The sequence below is a fragment of the Zonotrichia leucophrys genome, chromosome 7 (assembly GCF_028769735.1).
Source record: "Zonotrichia leucophrys gambelii isolate GWCS_2022_RI chromosome 7, RI_Zleu_2.0, whole genome shotgun sequence".
Taxonomy (NCBI): domain Eukaryota; kingdom Metazoa; phylum Chordata; class Aves; order Passeriformes; family Passerellidae; genus Zonotrichia; species Zonotrichia leucophrys.
The window spans coordinates 2278200-2297855 of NC_088177.1; the positions used below are offsets into that span (position 1 = coordinate 2278200).

At 39.1% G+C, this 19656-nt stretch overlaps 1 protein-coding gene across 2 annotated transcripts in view; it reads right to left on the bottom strand.

The window, feature by feature from the left end:
• MBD5 (methyl-CpG binding domain protein 5) overlaps window positions 1-19656 on the bottom strand; it is a 153182-nt gene that overhangs the window by 56022 nt on the left and 77504 nt on the right. The window contains exon 3 of one of the 2 annotated variants that reach the window (XM_064718208.1): window positions 4486-4623. The gene's annotated coding sequence lies outside the window, so the exon portion shown is untranslated. Of the gene's footprint in view, window positions 1-1082; window positions 1138-4485; window positions 4624-19656 lie in introns of those variants that run through there. The other variant, XM_064718209.1, reaches the window with a different exon arrangement.

The window sequence follows — 19656 nt, forward strand, 5'->3', positions numbered from 1 at the left end:
CTCTGCTCCAGCCCATCCATGGCTGAGCTTTCCTAGGAAGTGTCCGTTTTTCGGCTGTTTGGATGGCCTGGAAAGGCCCGGGTGGCCTTGGGGCAGCCGCGTTTCAAGGACGAGAAGAGGCTTCAGTTCTTTTCTCGGTCTCGGTGTTTATTAATTGTTTATCTAAAAGATTTTCTCTCGGCCCGACAGAGCTCTGCTCAGCAGCCAGCCATGAGCACACTCCCTGCCCTCCGGGCGGTCACCTATCTTTATACCCAAAGTTACGTGTACAATATTTATCATTTTTCCCCAATACCTTTCACCCTTATTGCCCAGTGCACTTTTAGTAATGACCAATCCCAAAGTGCCACCATCACCACAGAAGATGGAGGAGAAGAAGAAGAAGAAGAAGGACAGGACACGCCCCAATTCCTCCATCTTACTTCTCTAAACCCCCCTGTACAGAAATCCTAAACCCTGTGTTTCACTCTCTAATTAACCAATCCCTTCACCATTCACCCCGGTGAAACCCTCCTGTCCTCATACAGGTGTCGTCTCCTGTGTGGGATCAAAGTCCAGCCACCAGACACTTCTGGAACATTCCAGGACTCCCGAGCCCCCCAAGGGTGCTCTCGGTGACACCTCAGTCCTGAGGTGCTGAGATCCCACACACCCAGGGCAGGAATGGCGCTGCAGATTTTCCAACAGAGCACTGGAGTTCTATTGTTTGACTATGTCAAAATACTCCCAATTATGACTAATGCTCCATCTGAATCACAGCAGCACAAAATGGTGGTTTTTTTTCCCCATTAAAATGCTGTGCCTCACATGCTGGCTGGATACAACCTCTTAAATTGAGGTCAGGAAAGTTTTTTTTTGTTCTCTTATCTAAAAGTCCATGTTTGGGTGCACTGCCTACCTTCCACCAAGGCATGAACTGCTGAGCTGTTTACTTTTCTACTTCAACACCATAAAATGTTGAAGATTGCTGATCTTCTCTTTGTTTTTTAATGTTGCCTCAAATATTTTGTCTTGGAATTTCGCTGCCACAGCGCAGAGCTACCAAAAAACCAAAAATTCCAAAGCTTCCTTTGAATACTCACCTACATTGCTTCTCATGGCCTTGCTTCAAGTTATCTTGGGGATCTTTTAGGCTTTTTAGAATTGCTGCAGCACCGTGAGCTCTGCTCTAGACAGTGTCCTGTGGTGCTCTCATGATGGGCTGTGTCCATTGGGGCCAGCTCCTTGCCCCCCTCCACCCCTCATGTGAGAAATTCCTGCACCCCACTCACATCTGCTGAGATAATCACAGGGCTCCAATTAAAACAATGAGCCCGAGGTTCTAATTCCACTCGTCCTGATTGCTTTGTAAGCCGCTACACAATTGCTTTGCAGCATAAACAACGCAAGGTTGGTGCCTAAGGAATGGCTTTGACTGGAACTGAAGATGCCTTTTGGGCTGAACTGAGCCACACAAAACCTCCAGCTGGAGACAAAAAGCTGAGTTTTGGAGCTGTGATGCTGCAAAAGGCCTTGGTGAGGTAGAAGCTGGTCTCAGTCTGGGAGTGTGTGTTTTATTTTTGTTAGAGGTGGGGAACTTCTGTTCATTGGGCAGTTTTCTTTATGTCTTCCACATCAATCCTCTCTCCAGGAGATCTCTGCTGTTCATGGGCCATTAATTATTAATTATCTTCTGTTCATGGGTCATTAATTATTCATTATCATCTGTCCATGGCCATCCCTGCATGGCTGATCCAATTCCAGCATCCCATGGGGAGATGCTGTGCCCAGGGGAGGAGCCAAGCATTCCTGCCTGGGTACAATCTGAGGGTTGGGACACCACAAAAGTCACAAAGTGCACTGGCTCTTAAACTAAATACAGCATTTCCCATGATTATTTAAATATCTTCATGAAGTTGAGAAGAAAAACCTGCAGTTTGGCTTCACTGATTTCACCAGTATCCCCAGTTTAACTGAGTTTTCAATTGAGAACCAAAAATTGAACAAAACAAAAATTGGAAAGTGAAACAATTGATCTTCCCAATTTCAGTGCAAAATTAGGGCCCAGCATTTTGTAAAAATGGGCATTAAAGACTCTTGGTTGTCTCAAACTGCATTTGCCAACCTGGCAGAGCCTTTCAGGAGTGGGTTTTTTCCACATGCAAACTACTTAAAATAAAAATGATTAACTCTGTAAAGTCCTTCCCCAACCAATATGACTTCATAAATGATGCCCTATAAATTATGAAGATATATTTAGATTTTCTTAAGCACTGGGGCACTAGAAAACATCAATGTTTAGGCTCTGTAGAGAGCTTACCTTTTTTTAATACCCTGTATTAACAAGGAACATTCAGTTCACAGATATTATTGAATATACAGATATTACTGAATGGAAGTATTTCAAAACACAACCATTTAATGCAGGTTATTCATATAATTATAATTTATCTTCACAGTAACAAAAACAGATAGAAAGATGGTATAACCTACCATTAAAGAATTTGCATAAAAATGCATTTTAGATCATAATTCCACTATGGATGTAACATTCTTCATATAAAATTATACATTAATGTTTAAACACATTGAAAGGTATTGATCAGAGACATTTTTATGAAGAATTCCCCACGAGCACAGAATGCTAATCACAGCAAGCACTGTAAAACTCTAATTCACTGGAAACAATTCCAAGAGATGGATGAAAGAGCCCAAGAATAAAACCCAAAGTCATAGCAGGGCTTAAAAAATCACATGGCCAGTGCTGAGGGAAAGGAGCTCGAGAAACCCACAGCAAGGCATCACGAGAATTCATGGAAATGAATAATCTCATTTTGAACTCATCAAAATTAAATACCAACAATAAATTAATGATAAAATTATCTGTAGTGAGGGTATGGAAATGGACTTACACAGTGACACAGAATTTGGGTTTTTTTTGATTCCATGCACATCACTAACAATAAACTTCCCAAAAAGTTGCAGGAATCCAGTGGTGAATTATTTCTGGGGGAGACACATCTGTTTTTTCAGAGCCTTTTGCTGTCTCCTTCCTTTGTGAGCTTCCTATTTACATAACAAATCTGTGCTACCAGATTAAAAAAATCCTGTCCCCATCTAATCTCTCCAGATAGAAACAATATTCTTACAACTACAGTATTTGGAGGATCTAAAATTAAAGATACTTTTTATGAGTAAACATAAAAAATACCAAAATCTGTTATTGCTGTAAGAGCAACAAACTGAACTTTTTAATTGTGTGCTGTCACAAATGAGTAAAAAAGAGGGTGGCAGTCAGCCAGTTCTCTTTTTACTTTAGCTGGGTTTTAAATGCATTTCTTCTAAATCAAACAACTTGATTATTGGCTGTTTCTTGTGTTATTTTTCTCATTTACTCCGTGGCATAACTGAAAACCTCTCCTCCCAACCAGTTAATTCCAAATTAGAGCCACGAGCTCCATGCTGGAAAATAACAGCAGCAGCTTTTGTTTGGGAGCTTCCAGTTCTGCCTGATTTTCTTTACCGTGTTTGTTATTTTTTTGTTAAGGGAAAAAGTCACACAAAATTATATTGATTAATTGCATTGTCTTTCATTTCAGAGAAATCAGAGAACCCCAGACTGGTTTGGGTGGGAATGTGTGGGAATCAGAAAAACAGAAACTTCCAGAGACACTGAAGAGTTTGATCTACAACCTTAGATTGATGTAAAAATACAATACACAGGCATTAAGCAGAAAAATCATAAACTTATGTTTCTATAGTTGTAAGTAAAAAATATACCTTAAGTGAAAGGTATTGATAAGATGGTGAAGGGTTTATAATGTAGGGATGTGGTTGTAGACAATTACAATTATTGTAATTGCAATTAAGTAAGGTAAGAGTTTAGGAGTTGTAATAGAAGTATATATAAATATAAATATATATATATATACATACATACACATATATATACATATACATATATATATATATGTATACACATATATATATATATGTGTACAAAAGTAACAAAACCCCATTATATGGAATATACATGGAACCCATTTTATTCCATTATATGGAATAAAAATATCCACAATGCAGTAAAAATAAGTACAAGTAATAAGTTAAAGAAACAAAATACACCTTGTAGCAATTGCTCATTGAACTAGAAAGTTATGAACTATTATATACATATATATATATATAATAGTTAATAGAAGTATATATTATAACTATAATAGTTATAATAGTTAATATAGGTAATTATGTTAACTATTAACTATTTATTAGTTAAATAATAACCTATATTAACTATATATTATATATACCTATATTAACTATTATATATATATAAAATTATATATATAATATATGTATAATTATATATATTATAATATAATATATATATATAACACCAACTCCTCTAAAATCCCACACCCTCTAAGACTCCAGGGGTCCTGGAGTCCCCTCCAGGGAATGGGAATCCCAAATTCAGAAAGAAAAGCAAAGAGAGAATTCACCCACCTGAAATCAGGAAGACTGGTGGGTGTAATCCTTTAGGATTTGGTGCTTCTGGGAACTTTTGGGAAGAATTACAGAAGTGCTGTTTCTTCAAGTCTTTTGTGGTTTTTGCCCGTTTTGTTGTGATAAAGCCTCTTCTTCCTGCAATCAAATAGATGTTGTGTTAAAGGGGGATTTGCAGAAAGGGAAATTGTTCCTCAATTCCCTCTGGAAGGATCTCTGACTTCACTGCCCAAACAGAACCAGAAGAATTCCCCACAGCCCACGCAGGGTCCAGGTCTGGCTCTATCCTGCCCTGCTTTACACTTGTAGAGAATTTAGGGCTGTAAAAGCAGAGCCCACACAGCTGGAGAATGGAGAAAAGGACTTGAAAAAGAGATTTTCTTGAGAAGATCCACCACCAAATTTCCGAGAACTAAAATAGCAAAAAGACGCCCAGTTTTGTTTATTTATACACACATCCCTTTTTATATACACTCACACACATGGACATTTCTATAAATTAATATAACAACCCCCAAAGTAGTTTAGAGCCATTGAAAGTAGGTTACAGACTTGTAGACTTTTTTTTTTCCCCCAAATGCCTTGTAGATTTTTTCTCTACACCAACCAGAATTCTGTGACTTGAACGAGTGATGGCAAATCATGATGTTGGTCCAAGCACGGCCTTGTATTTAATTTTATTCCTACAAGCAGCATAAAAAGTGGGTGAAAATACACTTTATATAGATGATTATGATTGGAGTCAGCACAGGGCTCACAGGATTTTCAGGTTTTCCTAATTCAGACTCAAGCCAGGTTGGGCCTAAATCAGGGCTCTGCTGTGTGCTCAGCACAAAGGCTGAAAACTCGGATTTTTTTCTCCATTTCCCTGGAGTTTTAGGGAGTTTCTGAGGAGGGAATTCCTGAGGTGCAGTCCCTCACTCAGGCATGGGTTGTGCCCTCTGACAGTGCTCCCTGAGTCCCTCCTGGATCAGGCCGGGATTTGTGCATTTCTCTGGATTAGCCTTAACCCAGATCCTGCCCTAATCCCCGTGGCTGCAGGAATGCTCGGGCTGGAGCAGCCAGGGGTGGCACACGGACAGCAAGGAGAAACCCCAGCTGGAAAGAGCAGCAGGCACTTGGGGAAATCCAGGATGTTTGCTCTTTTCATTCCTGAAAATCTCTTTTGTGTTCGTGGGAACACCTCAGTGTATTTGTGGTTTAAATTAAAAAAAATGTTTATTTATTTACAGCTTCCTAATTCTAAATTTTAACTGCTACAATGCCAAAGAGCAAGGGAAATGCCTAAAAAAATCTGAATACCTGACTATTGTTGGCAACAATAACCCTGCTTCCATGCTGATTAGAATTCCCATCTATTATGTGAGTATTTGCTTGACATGGTATGAGGGGAAAATGAAGTTAAAGCAGAACAGATGGCAGGAGGAAAAGGAGAAGCAGCTGTCCCACCTTCCAAGGCTACCTTTGCAGGAACATATGGCCTTTCCTGGGCTTGTGTATGACAACAAGTTGGCCAGATGAACAGAACTTCAAAAATGAACTGTACCAGCCTAACAACACCATGGACCACGTGAACAACACGGGAGCTCCAAGAAACACCCAAACCAGGCAGGTCCTGCTGAGAAGTTAATTCAGCAATCAGCTGGAAGGCCAACAAACTATCACATTTCTCTGAATTCCGTGCTCCATTGTTATAAATATAACACACTGCTGTGTTTCCTTTATGTAGGTGATGTATACATAAGGCTAAGGTACTGACATGTTTATTTTCCAAATGTGATATATAGATATAAGGAATGTTTTTCAGAGGTTTGGCAATGCTGTCATTTGAGTGGTTGTTGCTTTGAGCACACAAGGTGTAAGAATAGATATCAGCTATTTTTTTGTGTCTCTAGTTACAGGAAAAAAAATTTAAAAAAGGAGTTTTAATTTGCAAGAGGAAAAAATCAGACATGACTTGAGGCAATATTTCAATCCTATAAATCCTGAGTAGCTGATACCTCTCCCTGCAGTTTGGACATTCCCCACATCTTTATGAAGTTCATACTCAAGATTTAAACCTGTAAAGGCTGGAGAATGAAGGTCTGTCCAACAATCACACATCCCCATTTATTTTGGTTTTCTCAAAACATCTAAGAATTAAATGTGATGAATAATTTACAAATTATTTTCATTCATCTGTATCACAGCACTTTGAAAACTTGATTTGTTTCCCTTACCCCTTTGCATACCTGGTGTACAAGCACTGCTGTTTTCTGGCTCACAATGGAAATGTAATCAACTTTTCTCCTTCACTGATCTTTAATTTAATATAGAGATAACCAAGAAACTGATGAGAACTGAGAAGATAAACAAAGAATTTGAGGTCTGTATAATGCCAATTATACAGACCTCAAATTCTTATTTCTCCTCTTGCTGCTAAAAGTATTATTATTTCTCTTATTTCTCCTATGTTGCTATAAGTACAAAAGAATGAATTCGTAAAAAATCAGTTGTTACTAGTCCAAATCACAAATAATTGATTTTTTTTAACCACAGAATGTTTGGGGTTGGAAGGGACCTGAAATCCCATCCAGCCCCATCCCCTTGCCCAGCGCCCCCTTCCATGGACCAGGGTGCTCAGGTTCTCCCTTTAGCTTCTCTCTCTTCCTACCTCAGCCTTAGCACAGGAAATAGAAATATCCCCCAAAAAGCGAAGACATTTGGTAAAACAACCCAACAGGAGAGAGAAGCAATTGTCACATTTGTCTCCCAGGCCAGAGTCCACTCTTTCCTCCTGCTGCTCCTGTCACACACTGCTGGTGACACCTTGATAGGATGCCCTGGAGCAGGGGCTGGGCAGAGCCCCAGAATAAAGCAGGGATTCATTCCCAGCATCTCCTCCATGGATCCACCTTGGGCAGCACCAGAGCCCAGCCAGGGCTGCACCCAAGATGAACCAAAATGGCCCCAAAATGCACGAGCGCTCCCGGGCTCTGTCCCTGGGATCAGTTCTGCTCCATTTGCACCTTGCAGTTCATTGTCCCATCCCAGCTTCAGCCCCTGCAGTCCCACCCTGCTTGTTTTTCTCTCTCCAGCCCACGGGGTTTGTTGTAGGTGAGACAGAGACAGCGCAAAGCAACACACTCCATTTTCAGAAGGCTCCAAATGTGCTTTTTATACATTCTTACAAAACTCCCAAGTTTAGACTTTACTCATTGGTCACAAGAAACAAACAAAGTGCTCATTGGAATAGGCAAGCTACAGGTTTCTCTTATTGATCCTTCTTCCTTTCTTGGTTTCTATGTCAAAGACCTTGGTGGAAAATTCTTTCAGGGCTAAAAATGGATCCTCTTGTCAAACTCTCTGTGGCTCCCAGAAGCTGCTGTAAAACCTCTCCCACACTTGTTTGTGCTCCTGGGCTGAGATTTGGGTCATTTGTCCTTGGTGCCCAGCTGGAGCAGGAATTGTTTTGTCTCCCTGCTCTGTGCACAGAGCTCAGCATCCCTTACACATTATCCCTTTTACACTAAAGCAGCACAGAGCCTGAAAAAACAGAAAACCCAAACTTGAGGCATCATTGGAACACTTCCTCCATAGGAAAAGTGAACTCAACCCACCAAAATATCTTCATTTCTATCTCACAACTCAGATTATTTCATATAAGTACATTTGTGTTGACCCCAATATCAGAACTTTTCCCATTTCTCCACAAGTTACACAGCTCCACCAATGTGGTGCTGTTCACCAGGATGAGGGAAGAGATGAGAATGCTGACTCCATGTTTCAGAAGGCTGATTGATTATTTGATATATATTATATTAAAACTATACTAAAAGAAGAGAAGAAAGGATTCCATGGGAAGGGAAGGGAAGGGAAGGGAAGGGAAGGGAAGGGAAGGGAAGGGAAGGGAAGGGAAGGGAAGGGAAGGGAAGGGAAGGGAAGGGAAGGGAAGGGAAGGGAAGGGAAGGGAAGGGAAAAGGGGAAGAAGGAATCAAGGAAGAAGGAAGATTTCGGAAGGAAAAGGAAAGAAAGGAAATTTCAAGAGAAAGGAAAGGAAAGGAAATTTAGGAAAGGAAGAAGGAAATTCAAGGAAGGAAAGGAAAGAGAAAAGGAAAGGAAAGGAAAGGAAAGGAAATTTAAGGAAAGGAAGGAAAAAGGAAAGGAAATTCAAGGAAAGGAAAGGAAAAAGGAAAGGAAATTCAAGGAAAGGAAAAGGAAAGAAAGGAAAGGAAATCAAGGAAAGGAAAGAAGGAAAGGAAAGGAAAGGAAAGGAAAAGGAAAAGGAAAGGAAAGAAAGGAAAAAGGAAAGGAAAGGAAAGGAAAGGAAAGGAAAGGAAAGGAAAGGAAAGGAAAGGAAAGGAAAGGAAAGGAAAGGAAAGGAAAGGAAAGGAAAGGAAAGGAAAGGAAAGGAAAGGAAAGGAAAGGAAAGGAAGAAGAAAGGAAAGGAAAAAGGAAAGAAGGAAAGGAAAGGAAAGAAGAAATTTCAAGGAAAGGAAAGGAAGAAGGAAAGGAAAGGAAAGGAAAGGAAAGGAAAGGAAAGGAAAGGAAAGGAAAAGGAAAGGAAAAAAGGAAAGGAAAGGAGAAAGGAAAGGAAAGGAAAGGAAAGGAAAGGAAAGGAAAGGAAAGGAAAGGAAAGGAAAGGAAAGGAAAGGAAAGGAAAGGAAAGGAAAGGAAAGGAAAGGAAAGGAAAGGAAAGGAAAGGAAAGGAAAGGAAAGGAAAGGAAAAGAAAGGAAAAGAAAGGAAGGAAAGGAAAAGGAAGAAGGAAAGGAAAAGGAAAAGGAAAAGGAAAGGAAAGAAAGGAAAAGAAGAAAGGAAATGATAAAGAAAAGGAGATAGGAGGAAAAGAAGGAAACTGGACTACCAGAGAGCACCAGTGACTGTGATGGCCATTAATGGAAAACATGAGCCAACCAGAGCACCTGGCACAAGCGAATAACATGTTTGCATTGGATCCAGCTTCTCAGAGAAAAATCCAAGGAAAGAATAATGGACACACCAAGACTGGATGGACACACCAAGCATAGGAGTACCTGCACTTCCAGAGGAATCTCTTCTCCCAATCCAAACTCATTAGGAGAGAAGAAATTTCATGCAGCCAGCACACCAACAGTTTATATTTTTGCCTCATGACACTTTATCATCACATAATAAAGTGTCTTTTTTAGACATGACATGATGCCATTGTTTAAAATGAAATCCTCCCCAAGGAAAATAACATAAACTTCTCTAAACTCTGTTACTTTTCACTTGAAAATTCTTGGCACAAATCTCCAGAACTGGCAAATCTTCATTATTTTAAACTCTCTTGCAGGGCAGATGCTGCCATGGAGCAGAGAGGAAACTCTGCTCTGGATTCAGGCTCCAAATGAAATGATCCTGAAGCTGGAAAGGCTGAGAAAATTCACAATGAATTTCCACAGAGAAGGAATTCCACCCCAGTTCCATCCCTGCCTGCTCTGTCCTTGTCACTCCCCTCCCTCCACAGTGATGCTGCTAATTAGCACAACTAATTGCCCAATGCATTGATAACAGTATCAGGAAATTATCTGAACAATCCCCAGGCCCAGGGCTCACCCAGCAGAATTCAGTTTCTGGAATTCTGATTCTATTCTCGCTCAGGTTAATGGATGGTTCCCCAGTGAGTTTGATATAATTCACACTGGATCACTCCTGAGTCTATATTTATATGAAAATGCCCTACTATTTCAATCTGTTTGATCATTTTAAAAATATCTCTCTTATTTATTCAGAAATTTCTATCAAAATTCAGCCCAGGATTGAAAGAGTTTTCCGAAAGCTTTGAGAGATTTTATAAAGTCTGGTTTTAAGGTATGGAACGAAATAATCAAAATATTCCTCCAATTTTTAGAAATATCACAACAGCACTAAGGCCAAAGAGAAATATTAAATACTATTAATGACAAAGGTACCAAATGTCACTGGGGAAAAGCACAAGGATTTAAAGGTGTCAAGGTGTTTGACAGCAAATCAACAACAGGAATAACTAAATTCCAGTTTTTTTAAGTTAAATTGAAGGATTTTCACATCAGCAGAGCACACAAAGGAAAAGGATCTGAGAACTAGATTTTCAGTAGCAGTCAACAGCCAACTTGGTTAAACCTAAATTTGATTTTTTCTTTCATTATTTTATATGAAGTTTTCTCTATGACCAAAAAATTCCTCTTTCAAGCTAAAGGAACTTCTAATATACAAGAAGTTAAACAATTTTAAATGCCTTGCTTAAGTTAGCTTAATAATGATATAATATTAACTTAATAATTAAAATAATTAAAAGATTAGATTAATAATTATAATAACAATAATTTAATGATTAAAATATAAGTGCAACAACATTACAGCCTTGCCATTTTGTATGGCTCTAGGAACAGGGAACTGCAAAATGTCAATTTAATGGCTGAATTTTTCCTCCTTCACAGAAACCACAATTAAAGTGTCCCAGTTCCTTCATTCTCAGCCTGTTTTTTGCACTCTCTGGCTTCAGGTGTAATAAAAAATGAAGTTTCTGACCCCTGAAGCTTTTGTTTCCTCTCCTGTACCTGCAAACTTCCCTAATTCAAAGGCCTGGCAGGAAGGGGTTAAAGGGAAATTTAATGGGAAATTCCAGATGAGAGACTCCATCTCCCAAGGAGAGGCTGAGCCAGAGAGAAAAACTTGAAATTCCTCCAGAATTGATGTTTAGTTTTATTTTTTCTTTTTGTTGGAATTGGGATTAAATGTGTGAGATTGTATCTTTTGTTTGGATTTAGATGTTTATTAGTTTTTATTTATATTACAGTTTTATAAATGGTGAGTTCTAGAGTATTTCATGTTGACAAACCAAAAAATGGAGTTGAATTGTTTTAATAAGTTTTTTTTTAAGGATAAATCATTTAATTAAGGAATTATACTTAAAATATTTTTATTTTAGCTTAATAATTAATTATTTGTGGTTTGTAATGGGAACTTTTAAATTTAATTATATAATACTATTTAAACCTATGAAGAAGGTGAAGAAGGAGGATTAGTTTTTGGTTTAGAACTTTTATTTTGTTTTATATGTATTACTATATTTTGACACTTTAAATTTTATGTTTTCTACTATGCAATATCACATATTTCTATTTAAATGACATGTTTGTAATTTTAGTTTCACTATTTAATTTTGGAAGTTTTTTCAATGGCTTTTGGATAAACGCAGTGTTGGACATGCCAGGTTCAGGTGGTTGGATGTGATCTGCCAGGACCTGGAGGGGCAGGAATGCCAGGCTGGCACTGGGAATGCCACCCAAGTACTGGGATCTGTACTGGGATCAGTTTTCCACACCAAAAAACAGAAATACAACATCTGGACATGGCTTCACCCAGAAATATTTTCTTCACCTTACGACCCCTGTGAGCTGCTGCTCTCCAATCAGCCTCTCAAATATTTCAGTATTTTTGGGCTCTGTTTTTTGAGCAGATCCAAACCAAGCCCAAATTAAAGGATCTGAATGGTCCCATCAGCTTGAAAAAGTTCAAGGCTGAAAGGAATTCCATCCCCAAAGAACTCGGTGGGATTTTAGAAGCACCTTTCAAGGTTTGTCTGTGCTGTGCCAGGGGAGAAAACTTCAATCTGCAATGTTGGAATGTGTCAATGTGCAAAAGTGGCCACCAAACACAAACAAAACTGGGACCTAAAATAACCTCAAACTGGAATTCTACTTTTCTCCCCTCTTTGGAAGAATGTGATCAGTGAGTGTGAGGAGCAGGACCTTCATTTGAGCAACCAAAGTCTCAGGGAATGCCAGCAAAATGTGGTTTTGGGTATAAAGACAAAATGAAGCCATTCTGCAAATGGCACCAGAGCACAGAAAATGCCGATTTTAGCTCCTGCTCAGTTGCAGAGAACAGATGGAAACATTTCCTTTGCACAACAAGAATAATTCCTTGATAATTCAGTATTTCCCCCTAATATCAAGATAGCCTGAAAACCAGAAAGAGCATCTTGAATTTTCCATGAACTGAGATCTGTGCACCTGTTGGGGCTCTTTTACCATCATCAGTGATCAGATTTTACATCAGGTGAGTTTCCTGCTCCGTGGCACCATCCAAAGCTTTTAGCAGCCTCATAATATATAATATATATTATATAATATATAATATATAATATATAATATAATATATAATATAATATAATATATATAAAATATAATATATAATATATAATATATAATATATAATATATAATATATAATATATAATATATAATATATAATATATAATATAATATATACTATATAATATATAATATACAATATATAATGTATAATATATAATTAATATATAACAATAATATATAACATATAACATATAATATATAACATATAATATATAATATATATTTTACTATATACTATATACTATATAATTATAATATATAATATACAATATACAATGTATAATGTATAATATATAATATAACATACTATATAATATATAATACAATAGAGTATATTATAGCTAAATTATTATTATTATTATTATTATTATTATTATTACTATTACTATTACTATTTTATTATTATTATTACTACTATTATTATTATTATTCCTATTATTTTGATACTTTTTCATTAGCACCTTCAAATAACTGCCCAGGTCCTTGCAGGTCACAGTTAACTGCTACTAGTGGAAGGACTGAATTAGTAAATCTCAAGTAAGTTTACAAAGAGCCAACTCAAGGCAGATACAGGCTCCTGGATGATTTATTTTCTGAACTATAACCATATCCTCTGCTAAATCATCAGAATTACGAATCTGCTCGTGCAGACAGATGCTCATTTTGTATACTAGGGCTTCACTACAAAGTGGTGTAAACTTACTCAAGGGAAGAATTTCCCCTAAAACACACATGAAAGTGTTTTGGATGGACACACCAAATAATTTGGCTTTTAGGGCTGCAGGTCAGCCCAGCTGAGCACATGATGGTGAACACAGGAGGGTAAAAAGTTTCTTCCTCAGCACCTTCAAGTATTTTAGGCAGCAAATAAAAATGAGCAGCTAAAACCAAGGTTTTTCCCTAACAGACTTTTGGTCTGTTTGTCCAAGGAAACATTAAATGCAGAAAATATGAATTCACCTGCAATAACACTGTCCTCTCACATTCTCCAAATTATCATCAAGGGCTGTTATCATACCTATTCACCAAAATATTTAAATCAGTGTTTCTCCCCACTTGACGGAACCACATCACTTTGTGGCACAATTAATGTGACAGCACAAACATGCCTTCTGCTTTATTAATTGAATTAATTGCCTTGCTCCAAACCCCAAACCCACAACAAGCTCTAAATTTGCTGCAACCACACCATGAATGGCAGCCTGGGCTTTGCAAAAGAAATCTCAAAGCCTGGCACAGGCTGAGGCTGCCCCTGTGCTGGAACCCTGGCTCCTGATGAGAATTTCAGATTTCTGTGCTGGGAATTTCAGATTTCTGTGCTGGGAATTCCAGACTTTCTGTGCTGGGAATTTCAGATTTTCTGTGCTGGGAATTTCAGATTTCTGTGCTGGGAATTTCAGCCTTTTTGTGCTGGGAATTTCAGATTTCTGTGCTGGGAATTTCAGATTTTCTGTTCTGGGAATTCCAGACTTTCTGTGCTGGGAATTTCAGATTTTCTGTACTGGGAATTTCAGATTTCTGTGCTGGGAATTTCAGGTTTCTGTGTTGGGAATTTCAGATTTCTGTGCTGGGAATTTCAGATTTTCTGTGCTGGGAATTCCAGACTTTCTGTGCTGGGAATTTCAGCCTTTTTGTGCTGGGAATTTCAGATTTTCTGTACTGGGAATTTCAGATTTTCTGTGTTGGGAATTTCAGATTTCTGTGCTGGGAATTTCAGATTTCTGTGCTGGAAATTTCAGATTTTCTGTGCTGGGAATTTCAGATTTTCTGTACTGGGAATTTCAGATTTCTGTGCTGGAATTTCAGACTTTCTGTGCTGGAATTCAGATGATTTCTGTGCTGGGAATTTCAGATTTCTGTGCTGGGATGACTTCCCAGAATGAAGAACACTGCATGACCTGAGGCGTGAGAAGCTTCCAGAATGGAATGTGGAACTGGGATTGTGGGTGTGGAGTTTGTATAGAAGTGTGTGATAGCACAGGGGGGAAACTCAGAGTTTGAGGGTTTAGAATAAATTAATGTATATAGAGCAAGGTGGAGTGTTTAGGGTGGAGGCTGCTCCTTCCTCTTCTTCTTCTTCTTTCTAGATTTAGGTGGTTTTGTGTAATTGGATAAAAACGTCCACATCACAACATATGAGTAGATAGTTATTAAGTAAAAATAATTTAGGTGTAATTTCTTAACTAAACAGTTTATCCTTAAAAGTCTTTCGAGAGAGAGAGAAATACAGCTCCATTTTTACTTAGAGTGAAGTGCTGCAGAACTCCCACTCTGACAGACAATAATATAAATAAGAACTAATAAACATCTGAATCCAAACAAAAAATAGAATCTCACCATTTAACCTCAACCTTAACTAAAAAGAACCAAAAGAATCACCCTTGGTGGTGTGAGGGTTCCCTGGATCCCTGGCAGGGCCCGAGGCCAGGCTGGAAGGGGTTTGGAGCAGCCTGGGACAGTGAAAGATGTCCCTGGATGCGGAGGGGGGCATATGTGGCCCGAAGTTTAGAGTCCGGCTGCTGAGGGCGAAAGGCCGACGCCCCTCTGCAATTCCCGGCCAGCGCCCCTCGGCGTCTGAGGGCCTCGGGCTGTGCTGGCTGCGCCCGGCTCTCACCGCTGGTATTGGTGAGGAACGGAGCTGACCATTTCCCAGGGGTTAAACATCGGTTTATTGAAGGTGTTGCGGGATCCAACGGGGGGAAACCAACCGGGAAAAAGTTTCTCCATAGGGGGTGAAACAGGATTATAAAGGAGGGGGGTGGGTACGGGCGGAACTAATCGGGAAAGGTGAGGGGATGAAGTTCACAGAACTGACACTCCATGGAGACCAATAATCAAAAGGTAAAGGAGGTGTCCTGGGACCCCAGCCAGCCACCATCTCCAGAGAGGAGAAGGTTCTCGAAACCTGGGAGGAGAAAGGGGGTGATTGACTGGACAGGGAGGAAACAACTTTCACTTATAAGGGAAACCAGGGGAGGAGCAATTACATATCGGCAACTATGAATAGCGGTTACTATGGCAACTTAGCTGACAGGCTAGCAGTGGCGGGAAAAACTGGGGGAACGAAACCATTTTACACATAATAGGGGAGAACAATACATAAATTGGGGGAATAACACAAGAAACTTAACAACACACTACAACACCTGGATGGATTTGGATCAGCTTTAAGGTCCTCCCAACCCAAACCATCCTGTGATCCCACAAATTTCTGTACAATTCTGTGCAATTTCTGCGCCTCTGGATGAATTCTGCCACTAAGTCTGATAAAAACCCATTTTTGCAGCTCGTTTTCCAGCTGCTCTTTCTGAATACAGAAGACATGAAACCAATGAAGAGGAACAGAATCTTGTTTTAACATTAACTTTCAAATTTTTGTGAGACCAGCACCAGGAGATGATTGGGAAGGGCCATGGATGAACCTGAGGAACACACCCAACACACCTGCAAAGATTTTCCCTGCCCACAATGATTGCACACACAGGCAGGGACTTGAGAGGAGATTTTGGAGAAGCTGAGCCAAACTGAAAACTCTCTTCACGCAGAATTGAAAATTGTTTTTTTAAAATTTCCCACTCTTCAAGAGTAACACTCTAAAAAAACTTAATCCATGAAGCTTTTTGGAACTGCAGCAAGATAATTTAACACGTTGTGCTGCTCTCAAGTTGAGGTCACACATTTCTGCCATCATCTTGCGCATGAATTTTGATTTCCCTCAGCAGTATGGTATTTGTCATTCATGGAATCATCTCAGGTTAAGGCAAATGGTGAAATGTTGCATCAGGTTGTGTTTTAATAACTGGAATGGAGGATTTCAGGTATTTTGTGCTGTTGCAAAGGCACCATGTGTACATTTACATGCAGTGCCTGTTGTATCCAAGGAAAAGGCACTCAGTGATTTACAGCCACAGCACTCAAGCACAATTATCAGCTTTGAAACCCATCAATTTGATTTTTTTTTCCCCCTTTCTTTCTTGCTTTTAGCTGGCACTAGCACAAGGAGCTCTGGCATAGCGTGTTTTCAGTTTGTACACATTTCAAACCAGCGCTGAGTTCCTGGGACAGAGGATTCAGAATTGCCACGTTCCCTTTAACTGAGCAGGATTTGAAATAGTAAAAGATTGAAAGATTTCTTGTGTTTTTAACTGTTGGGCTTCCAGCACTCAAAGCAAGGCTCATTTTCTCTTTCCATTAAAAAGTGACTTTTTCTTTTTCAAACCACTGGAAAATCTAACAGGGCCAAAGTGTCTTCTTTCTTCTTTTTAAATTTAATAAAGTGCCAGGGATAGAACTTAACTCTAGGCTTAGTTTTTGTTCTTTGGAAGGGACAAAAAGGAACAAGCATCCCATTTATTTTTGGTAGCTTTTGGTGTTACATCAACACAATTTAACATATTCTTCTATTTTTTAGGCAAAAAGTAATACTGCTGCTCGGGTGCATTCCCAGAGATGCCAGAGAACTTTCTGGAATGTGAATTATGAAGTTATCAACTACTAAACTTCTTTCTGGAGGTGTTTTTTGGCACACTGCAAATCCAAATTTTTAACCACCTCATGAGTGATTCCTTCAGGGATGACTCCTCCTGGAAAATCCCCTGTTGGGATGCTTTTTCCTTTTGACCTTTCCTAAGCACCCAGGACCTGGAGATCACCAACCTTTCCATTTAAACCACACCAAGACCACGCTTTTGAATGAAAAAGAAATAAAATCCAAGTTTTTCTAATGTCCAAATGGTGCCTTGAACGTGCTGCAGGTTTTCAGCAATTTCAGTGAATTTTCTTTAGAAGCACAGATCAGGTTTTGGGTTTGTTGTATTATTTACTTTCTAGTCTTGAAAGCATCAACTGAGCTTTCAGAAATATTCTGTTTTCTTCCGCTGCTGTGGGCAAGGACAAACTCCAGATCCATTTGGACAAATCCAGATGTGCCACAGGTTGTGCCACCACTCACTTTTGTTGGCCAAACCCTGAATTTGATAATTTATTCAACTTAAATCATCAAGCTGCAGATACTACATCCACATCCACTGATAGGAGAATTCATGGTTATTTCCTCTAGACCTCCACAAGAAAACCTCATCAGAAACACCTTCAATATTTCGTAAAAATCTTATTTTTTACCTTTTATTGGAGCTATAGAATCATGGAAATGAACAGCAGGGATGGCTTCAGCATTAACAGTGTTTCTAGATGAGTTCAAGGACAGGCAAGAAAAAATTTAACTGGTTTGGAATCTGTGTCCTGGAGCTCATCTTGCAAAAACTGATGCAGAGTTACCAAAAAGTCTGAAAAGCAGAAGAAGGGTCAGGTATGGGGATGAGAGGCTGTTCCAGAATGCAGGAATGGAACAGTGAAATTCAGGAATGGAGCACTGAAATTCAGGGATGGAACAGAGAAATTCAGGGATGAAACACAAATTACGAAATAGAACACTGAAATTCAGGGATGGAACAGTGAAATTCAGGAATGAAGCACTGAAATTCAGGGATGGAACATAAATTCAGGGATGGAACACTGAAATTCAGGAATGGAACAGTGGAATTCAGGAATGGAGCAATGAAATTCAGGGATGGAATACTGAAATTCAGGAATAGAACACTGAAATTCAGGAAGGGAACACAAATTCAGGAATGGAACAGTGAATTTCAGGGATGGAGCACTGAAATTCAGGAATGGAACACGAATTCAGGAATAGAATTCAAATTCAGGGATGGAACACTGAAATTCAGGAATGGAGCAATGAAATTCAGGGATGGAACACAAATTCAGGAATGGATCACTGAAATTCAGGAATAGAACAGCAAAATTCAGTAATTTCAGAGCTGTGTTTGTGATTCTGTGATTTGGGCATGTAACTGAAATGCTTTTTCAGCTCTGCCATCAAGAGTCAGGACTCCAGGATTCAGCAATTCCAGCTGGACAATCCTCGATCTGTGTCTGCTTTAAAATCACCTTTTTATCATTTTTAAATCACATTTGGTTAACTGCTAGAACGCACAGTTAAATCCTAAATTCATATTTTATAAATTCCTTTTTCCACCTAAACAAACAATTTCCCATTGTGCCAGTCCAGCAGATCTTTTGTATGTTGTGCTTTGGGTTTTTTTTTTTTCTCCCTTTTGAAAACTGTTTTTAAAATTTCCCACTCCTGAAGAGTAACACTCAAAAAAAACTTAATCCATGAAGCTTTTTGGAACTAGAGCAAGAATATTCCCCATTATTGTAGGTATTCCATGAGCTTGAATCTAACTGGAATTACTCAAGGAGCACAGCCTGCTGTTCCAATAAGAAGAAGAGTCTGTAATCCCTGATCTTTTGTATGTTGTGCTTTGGGGTTTTTTTCCCCTCCCTTTTGAAAATTGCTTTTAAAATTTCCCACTCCTGAAGAGTAACACTCAAAAAAAACTTAATCCATGAAGCTTTTTGGAACTAGAGCAAGAATATTCCCCATTATTGTAGGTATTCCATGAGCTTGAATCTAAGCTGGAATTACTCAAGGAGCACGGCCCTGCTGTTCCAACACGAAGGAAGAGTCTGTAATCCCTGATCTTTTGTATGTTGTGCTTTGGGGTTTTTTTTCCCTCCCTTTTGAAAACTGTTTTTAAAATTTCCCACACTTGAAGAGTAACACTCAAAAAAAATTAATCCATGAAGCTTTTTGGAACTAGAGCAAGAATATTCCCCATTATTGTAGGTATTCCATGAGCTTGAATCTAAGCTGGAATTACTCAAGGAGCACGGCCCTGCTGTTCCAACAAGAAGGAAGAGTCTGTAATCCCTGCAAGCTCTCCTTGCCCCCCTTCCCTTCCCTTATCCCACTTTTCAAGTTCCCTTCCCAGGCTGAGAATAAACTGCTTTCAGCTTCTTACATCCTCCTGCATTTAGGGATTGATCACAGAGGGAACCAGACCCTTCTTTCCTCCCAGCCTGCACTCTAATCCCCCTGACCTGAACCCAAAAATCACTCATGGTTTTAGCTCTTCCTCCAGGATTTCTGCACAGTGGGAGAGCACAGACAGCGCTGGGATTC